Source organism: Humulus lupulus, chromosome 3 (assembly GCF_963169125.1).
Source record: "Humulus lupulus chromosome 3, drHumLupu1.1, whole genome shotgun sequence".
NCBI lineage: Eukaryota > Viridiplantae > Streptophyta > Magnoliopsida > Rosales > Cannabaceae > Humulus > Humulus lupulus.
In genome coordinates, this window is record NC_084795.1 from 68,789,472 (window position 1) to 68,798,742 (window position 9,271).

At 33.6% G+C, this 9,271-nt stretch overlaps 1 long non-coding RNA gene across 1 annotated transcript; it reads left to right on the plus strand.

The window, feature by feature from the left end:
- The first annotated feature begins 2,760 nt into the window (after nt 1-2,760).
- LOC133821178 (uncharacterized) lies at nt 2,761-3,140 on the plus strand. Its single transcript, XR_009887358.1, has 3 exons — nt 2,761-2,852; nt 2,950-3,019; nt 3,101-3,140. It is a non-coding gene; the product is annotated as an uncharacterized LOC133821178 (long non-coding RNA).
- The last annotated feature ends 6,131 nt before the right edge of the window (nt 3,141-9,271 follow it).

Consider the following 9,271-nt stretch of genomic DNA (forward strand, 5'->3'; position numbering starts at 1 on the left):
GTTTTCTGTTCTGTATAACTGATCTATTTAGTCTCTATTGATCTTGCTCCTCCTAGTATAGTATATTTATTTATATGATAGATGTTTTTTATCTGAATGTGTTATACTCTCATGTTACTCGACGTTATGGTGAATATCTGGCCATTTAACTTGCAAGACTGAAGCTTTTTTAGTTGTTGCGTTATGAGCTTAGGCCTCCCACCAAGCAATTTAGTGCAGTTTTTGATCCCTTGAAGCCCACCACAACACCCTCCCTTTTTCTTTCTCTCTACCTCGGCCCTCAGGCGACAAGCAAGAACAAGGGCCCAGATGTGGTTCTCTTTTTTTCTCTATCTTCCTCTCCATGCGTGTCTCATTCTCAGGTGAAGTTTTATTTTTAGCTATATATATATAACTAATTAACCTATGTATACATATGTTTGTTTGACTAATTAACCTTAGTTTTTTAACGTAAATTTCAATGTTAAGGTCTACCGATTGCATGATGATGGAAAATGGGATGATCAAGGTTGGGCATGTCACTCTTGACAATTTGGAGGTTTGTTCTTTTCCTTGATCCATTCTTATGCACATTTAGTGTTACAAAATTTTACAAACCCTTTCAAATAGAGTTTTTTGGTGGTTGCTATATATTGTTTGTATTATGACTGAATGTGAATATCATTTAGTCATTATTACACAACGAAGAGAAGAGCTTGGTTTTTTTTTTTTGTGATGGCATTACTTTTGCATTTTGTTAGTGCATATGGAATTTTTTGAAAGCAAGAAGGTATTTTTTTGAAAACATCTTTGGTGCATTGTGCTACTGGTTTAATGGCTTAGAATCTGCTGTGATGTTATAAATACCTGGCAAATCTCAATCTGTCTCCTCAACTCAAAGTTCTGGTTTTGAACCTCTTCAACTATCAAAGCTCTTTCTAGCCATGACCTGTCAAAAAAGTAAGGGCTTGAATTCTGGCCATGACCTGTCAAAATGCAAACGCCTCCATTAGTCTTATTTGAAGTACACTCATAATATTTGAAAATATCTCATGAAAGACCATAACTCACCTTGTGCTCAAGAATATTTTCAGTGACAGACTTTTTCATCCATTTTTCAACCTCGTTCTTAAGCTGGAAAGGAAATAACAACACAAAAAATCTAACTTCAGACACAATGTGTTAGAATACTGAATTTATTGTATGTGAAACTCAAGTGAATATAGTAGGCTGGTAGAAATTTCTTCGGTACCTCTTCTACTGCCTTATCTTTAAGAGTTTCAGTTGCTCTTAGTGACTTGATTTCACCGTGAGCAACCCCCAACTCCCTTTCCTTTTCTGCAAAATGATGGAAAAAAAATAGTATCACTATAAATGCCTCTCGGTTTACTTACAGGATTATATGAACTCATTATTAACTTGTTAAAACAGTAAAATACAAATATACTGATAATACATATTGATATACATTACTATACTCTCTTAATGGCAGCAAGTTGTTTGACAACTTTGATTTATTTGCATTGTATTCTCTTTTCTTATTTATAGCTTTGGTAAGTTATAGTTTATATGGTAGTTATGGGATTGGCTTTGCATTCACTTGTTATATTATTTATTTATTTTAGTTTTCATCTTGCAGTTGTTCCCAAGCTTTGTTTGAATCTTCATTTTGTTTTCTATTATGCTTATTTATATTTGGATTTCTGAATTCTGTTTTGTTCATGTTGATTATAGTAAGTAATGATTTGGATTCACACAACCGTAGTTGCTGATATATTAATTAAGATGTGGATTCCCTTGTAATTCTTTTTGGAATTAAGATATGGATGAATATGAATCATATGGCCTTTATAGAATAATGCATTTGATAATGTTGTTCCGATTTTTCTCAAGCTCCCTTGGGTATATTACTTAATTCTGTAGTAGGATATGATCTTATTCTTAATAGTGCCTACCCTAAAGTGAGAAGCTTTTTCACTAACCTCACGAAGACACGCTCTAGAGTGGAGCTCTTTCTCCGCCTCACGAAGTCACGCTCCAGAGTGGAGCTTCTCTGCCTCACGAAGTCACGCTCCAGAGTGGAGCTTCTCTGCCTCACGAGTTCTTTCTCTGCCTCAAGAAGTCACGCCTCACGAAGTCACGCCTTCCAGAGATCTATCTCTACCTCACGCCCACTATCTCAGGTTCGTTTCTCTCATTGGCTTACATCTTTTTTAAGGAACGATGCCATATGATTCATCCCTGATAATACAAATTGTTGGCTGAATGTTGTAGTTGATTTGCTTACTTTTGCTCCTCTCCTTTTCTTTTTCATAGCTGTAGTTGATTTGATAAAAACCCATCTTTGATAGAAACTAGATTGATATGCAATTTTACAATATTTTAAGTCAAGAGAAACAGCTATGAAGATTATAAGATATTGTTATGTTCAATGGTTTAGCTTTAAACCAAAGTATTTTAAAAATTCTCATATACTTAGCCTTAAAAAATCAGCATCTTTTCAATTAGTTAACTACCCTCTTCAGGAATATGATATAACCACTTTAATCTCTAGCTTATGATGATAATGATGACGGAAATAAAATAAAGAGTAAATAAACAAACTGGGGTTTAGGTGTAAAGTACAATTTAGTGGGGTCGTTTTGTTTTTAACATGGAATGATAATATAGCATCATATATAACCAAGAACACCTACACATCTGATCATAAAATGAATTTTATTCATAACTATGTACATGAGAAATACCAGCTGCATTGGGACAGCTTCAAGCTCTTACTGTTCTCAACTTGATGACTTGAGAAACCGTGTACAACTGAGTAGTGTTGCTCTGCCATCCGTTAGTTTTTATACATTTATCAATGCACATAATGGGTATTGTCTTCGATTTTTTTTTTCGTTCAACATTATCTTTCTGTTTTAGTAAAAAAAAAATTCTCAATTTCTTATCTTCGGGTTTTTCTTTTTCTAGTTTAAACTGTTCAACTATATCCCTTGACGGGTCATTGGTTGCTGCTGGATTTTCAGATTCATCGCTGAAGGTTTGTTCTTGATTACATTTTCGTTGCATGTGACATGTCAATTGTTTGTGTTTTCTACTAAATTTGGTACATATTGTGCAGATTTGGGATATGGCAAAGGTTGGGCAACAGGCTGTTGGTTGTAAGTCAATCCTCTGTTTCTACTGTGTTGAGGTATTCTTGTACATAAATCAAAGTTAAAAAAAAGATTGTACGTGTTTTACACTGTAAGTTTTCTTTGTTTAATTACAGATGCACCTATATCTATAGAATTTATAACATTTAAATTATTTTCTTTCTTTGTTTAAGATATATTTATTGTTAAATCTTATTTGTGTATATCCTAAAACTAAAAAGTAAACAAAGGAACAAAATAGATCTAAACTTGTCTAGAAATATCTGGTTTATCACTTCATAATGATGCTGATTTCAGCTAAATTCTCCAAGACCTGTCATTTGAATGTTGTTTTGATTTAGTTTGAGATTGAGTTTGAAGAAAAATAATACAGTTCTGGTTTTTTCTTCTGTTTATCTGGATTTATGGCTTGATAGAGATGATAATGGGTTTTAAGTCTCAAATACAATAGTTTTAAGGAAAAACTGAAGTTTAGGTTTATATTTTTGCATTGAATAGTATTTTTATTTTTTTCTATGAAGTTTCAGGAAAGATAAATACAACATTTAAATTTGTGATCAACTTATTTAGTTCTAGTTGGCCAAATTCTTAGACAATTCACAGTTTGTGGTTGATTTTTAATTTGAAGATATGTATATATATGATCATGCTTGCTGATTTTTGTTGATTTTGATGTTTGTGGTTATTTTTTATTTAAGATATATATTGGTTTCTTTAACTTTTATTGTGCTTGAATGCATTTTTAATTGAAATCAGAAGTAATTAACTAGCCATTGATTCTCATGGTCTTCTAAAGTAGCATCTTTCTAATTATAATGTAATGTTATGAGAATACTATCATTTATTATTCATTTATAGAATGCTTTTGACAATAAATTTATTGATGTGGAAGAAATTGCTTGCTTTTGGGTGCATAATATAAATTACAAATGACTTAGACACTTAGCTATGCTTATTTCTTTATGTTTCGCAGGTGCACCAGTGGTTGTGAGGTTTGATGGTGGCAGGGCTTGGAATGGCGAGGTGTAGGCTCGATGGTACGTATCTCTTCTAAATCTCTCTCTCTCTCTTTTGTCTTCTGATTTTGTTTTCCCTCATAGAGAGGAAGGATCCTATGCCATTTGTTCTGATCAATTTCAGGTGATTCAATTGTATAAAGTTGTTTCTGTTGTTTTTCTGTTTTTGGGAGAGTCTTGTTTTCTGTTATGTTATTGGTCTCTGGTGTCGTGGTTCATCTTTGACTTATTTCTGAGTATGGTATTTTGATTGCTATTTGATAATGGTATTTCGGACCATAAGACGTCTTGCCAAAAGTTTTATTATAATTTTTTCATTAAAAAAATCTGATTTATTAAGTATTAATTTCAAGTCTATGTGTCCATGTCACAATGTAAAATTTACTTTGCAGATGATATTTGAGTTATTTGATTCTCTTTTAATGTCTGCCATTTGCATGTCACATTTCCCTATTTTAAAAAATAAATAAAATATTGTCCAGGGATTTGTATGAAAGTTAAATAGCTTGGGAATTTGAGTAAGAAAATGTCCTTGTGAAATTTATCTGTGGTGCATTGATAAGTTTTAGATAACTGCTATGGCCAACTCTGTTACACAAATGTTAATGTTAGTTTACAAGTGAAGTTGCACTAGTGGCCAACTCATCAATTTTTTTCTTGGAAGAAAGGTCAATCTTTATACTCCAACAAAGGATCAACCAAATAATTTATTAGCTGTCTAACATGAGTGGCTCTCCTCCACATAATTTAATAATAAATAAACAATAAAAATTCATGCAGGCTTCCCTCACAAAACATTGACATGATATTGTATTCTCTCAATGTCTTTTAACAACTTGAGCCAACCAAGTTCATTCAGTGATTGGATTATATTTCTTATGAGAATAGTTTCATTCTTGTTAGCATGCAGTTTTATATTTGCTGCTTATCTTTCTCTATTTATTTTTCAGAGAGTTTGAACAAGTTCCCTCGAAGGACTAGTACACCATCTGGGGTTCACAGTCAAGCACAACAAGCTGAAGAACAGCTACAACATCAGCAACAGCAGCAGCAACAATAGCATCATCCAAACTATAGTTTGAAGTAAAAAATGTTCAAGATTATAAAACTTTATTATGTTAAGCTTTCAAATTTAAGTTAGAACTAAGATCTCATGAAGTAGACGCATTCATGGTTTGAATTAGTTATTGTTTAATGTAATACTTATGGTTTATCAATCTATTGAGAATTACATTTTATGATTAATTTTGATTTTGTTTATCAAAATACAACAATGAAAATATTTTAATTAAAAAAAACCATATAAGTATACTTATCAAAAATAATTTAAAATATATTAACCACACTAAAGTAACAAAATTTTATTACTATATGTTATGATTTAAAAACATATTATAAGCGTAAAAAATCGTTATGGTTTATATAATATAACAAACTAAAAATGTTATCAAAATAATCAAATGTAACAGTTGAAAAGTGTTATGAAAAAAGTATAAGATTAAACTTCAAATTTATAACCAAAAACTCTATCTAAATGTTATTATTTGAATATTATAGCAACTAAAAATGTGTTATTGAATAGTTTAAGATAACACCGAACATAACATTCAAATAATGTTATAGAAAAGACTGGACTTTTAATAACAGAGGCTATGTTAGCATTTTAAGTGTTATCAATAGTCCCGGTTAGCAGTTTTTAAGTGTTATGAATATTGTTTTTTCTTGTAGTGGTCGCTGCCTCATGTTCAACTCCTTCTGAGTAAAGAAATATTTCAGGCTCTTATGATCAGTGTAAATATCACAATGAACTCCACAGAGGTAATATCTCCAGATCTTTAATGCGAACACCACCACAGCCAACTCTAAATCGTGTGTTGAATAATTCTTCTCATAACTCTTCAATTGCCGAAAGGCATAAGCTATCACCTTGCCATGTTGCATCAATATCGTCTTTATTCCTTGCCCCTATGTATCACTATAAATGGCATATCCCTCCGTGTCGTTGGGGTATGTCAGTACTAGGCAGTTGTCAATCTCTTCTTCAACTTTGCTCGCATTTTTTCATCCACATGAATTTAGCGTTCATACGTGTAAAAACAGTCATAGGCGTGGCTATTTTAGAAAAACCCTGAGCAAACTGCCTATAATATCTTTGCGACATCCACTAATATTCCTTCTTCGGAAACTACGTGGCCTTGGAAACCCACCTCTTCTAACAAAAATTCACATTTAAAAAATTTGGCATAGAGTTTCTGCTCTTTCAACCGCTGAAGAACCATCTCTGGATGTGCAGCATGCTCTTCCCGTTTATTTGAGTATATGAGGATATCATATATAAAAACAATAACAAACTTATCCATAAACTCGTTGAACACATGGTTCATAAGGTCCATAAAGGTCGCGGTCACATTCGTGAGTCCAATAGACATAATTACAAACTCGTATTGATCGTAACATGTTCGAAACATAATTTTTCGTATGTCTGACTCTTTTACCTAGAGTTGATGGTACCCTAATCGCAAATTTATCTTCGAAAATATTGATGCCCCTTGTAACTAATTGAACAGGTAGTCGATCTCTATAGTGGGTATCGGTACTTGATTGTCACGTTATTCAACTCCCGATAATCGATGCACATCCTCATGGAGTTGTCCTTTTTCTTCATGAACAAGACCGGGGATCCTCACGGGGAATGCCTTTGTTTAATGATTCTTGTCCAGCAGCTCCAGTAATTCCTTTAGATCGGCTGGTTCCATCTGATATGGTGCCTTCGAGATCGGTGTTTTTCCTAGAATTAGCTCTATTTCAAACACGAGTTCCTGATCTGGCGATATTCCTAGAAGGTCCTGAAGGAATACCTTGGGGAAATTGCATACCACCAACACATCCATCAGTTGTAGCTCTGTCTCCTTGTCCTTATCTACTACGCTCGCTAGATAGCCAAAGCATCCTTCATTCAACATTTTTCCTCGCCTTTAATGCAGAGATCATTGGGTGTGTCATTGAATATGAACGACTGCTCTCTTTTCGGAGTAAAGACTACTCTTTTGCACTTGCAATTAATAACTGCCCCATATTTTATTAACTAATCCATGCCAAATATGACGTCGTGCTCATCTAGGTTGAATACTAATAGATCTATGACTCTCTGTTCCCGACCATCTACCCTGACTGGTACAACACTAACGAAAATCGTACTAGCATATCCTCTCTCGAGAGTAAGGACATGCCACAAATATTAGGTATAGGTTCAAGAATTCCTTGGCAAAGTGTTTCAATTTCTTGTAATTACATAAATTAGTTCTTATGACAATTCACTTACATTAGTGGCATCGATTGCATTTGTTGTAGACACTAAGCTGCTTGTTGGGATTAGCTCATCCCTAATTAACAAAGCCTTATTTCCTTTTATTATTGCCACTATTGGCTAACTTCAAGCAACCTTGACTACTTCGTCTCCTATGTTGTGGGAAAACCTAGGAGTAAATCTGCTTCTTGGTCTATTTTAAATAAATTGAAACCATCCCAAGTTGTTAGTATTATACTTTCTTTCGTCTGGTTTCAATATTTATCTTTTCTCCATCCTACCCCACGACTCCTGGAAAATAGCTCGTTCTATTGCCTCAACATATGACTTTGGGCTAGTCTTCCAAGTGTCTGCAATAACTTTACTACGTGTAATGACCCAAATTTGATAATAAGGCTTAGGGGCCTTGATTAGCGTGTCTGGAGGGAAACAAGTGATTTATTGTTATAATATGTGAATTTTTCTGAATATGTGATTAGTGATGCATGTTTAGGTGAATTAAATATACATGTGGGCCCCGTTTGGTCATTAGGGGCATGTTTGTAATTCTAGCCCGTTGAGGGCATAAATGTGATAATTGTTAGAGAATATATATTATTGCTCAATGGAATTATGGAAAAACCAAATACAACTCTATGCAAAAATACAATGGACAATATAATATTGATTAAATAAATATTACAACTCAATTGCTCAAAATACAAGTAAATAGAAAGATGTAGAAGAAGAAGATTACAAACTCAATACTATAACAATACAAGTAAATAAGATCAACAAGATCAAAAGAATGAAAACACAAACAAACTCTCACATAACCAAAGTGTAGAGTAGTGGGGATCACCAACTTGAACAAGGTTCAAGACCTTTGTCCAAAAACTTATTTCCCCCTATTCTCTAAGCACTAAGGGATCTCTCTAGGAAATAGCTCTCTGGAATTATCAAGCCTTTTGGTGTATTTTCCAGCTAAGTGCTTTGTGGATGGAAAATGGTGTTGTCTTACAAGTGAGCATTAGGCTCCTATTTATAGAGTTTGAGATACCCCTTTGAATTTCAAATTCCACCAACCCTCATGGATGTTACCAATGTTTAATTGGATGTTTATGGAATTAAAATGGATATTTGGGATGTTAGAACCGTTCAATTTGGAAAAAACTGAAAATTCACATAGGCTGTCAGCCTCACTGGCCGCGGCCACTGGCTTCTGTCCCCCAGGTCGCGGCCACAGGCCATTTTCAGCACAAAAAAGTTATTTTTCCAAAAACGTTCCAAAACGTCCCAAATCCTTTCCCACATGATTTTGTAACCTCCAAACACCTATTGGGAGTTAAAAACATGTCTCCAACAGTCATATATCATCATGACTTTGTGAAATCCAATCTCAAATGTGTAACATATAATATACACATTATTAAGTAATATTTGGGAGTTACAAATTTGTAACTGATTTTGTAACTCCAAAATATGTCACATTCGGGCACACGCATGTGTCTAATTTTGTGACTCTCAATAATATGTTACAAGGTGTGACAAATCACATTTTGTCACATTATTTAATCTAATATTATATTATATGAAATAATATAACATTCCCCCACTAGATTAAATAATCACTTTTTGTAACTCTTATTTAATCAATCAAACATTATATTAAAATATAATAATAATTGTAATAATTGTGATATATTTGTGATACATCTGTGTTGCACGATCTGAGACAATCCTAGGGAGCTGTTAGCTAGAAAGTCACAACGGGGTCGAAAATCCGACTCGGGGCGAGTTGAGGGGTAATTCGGGTATAAGATGTTTTATGGGGT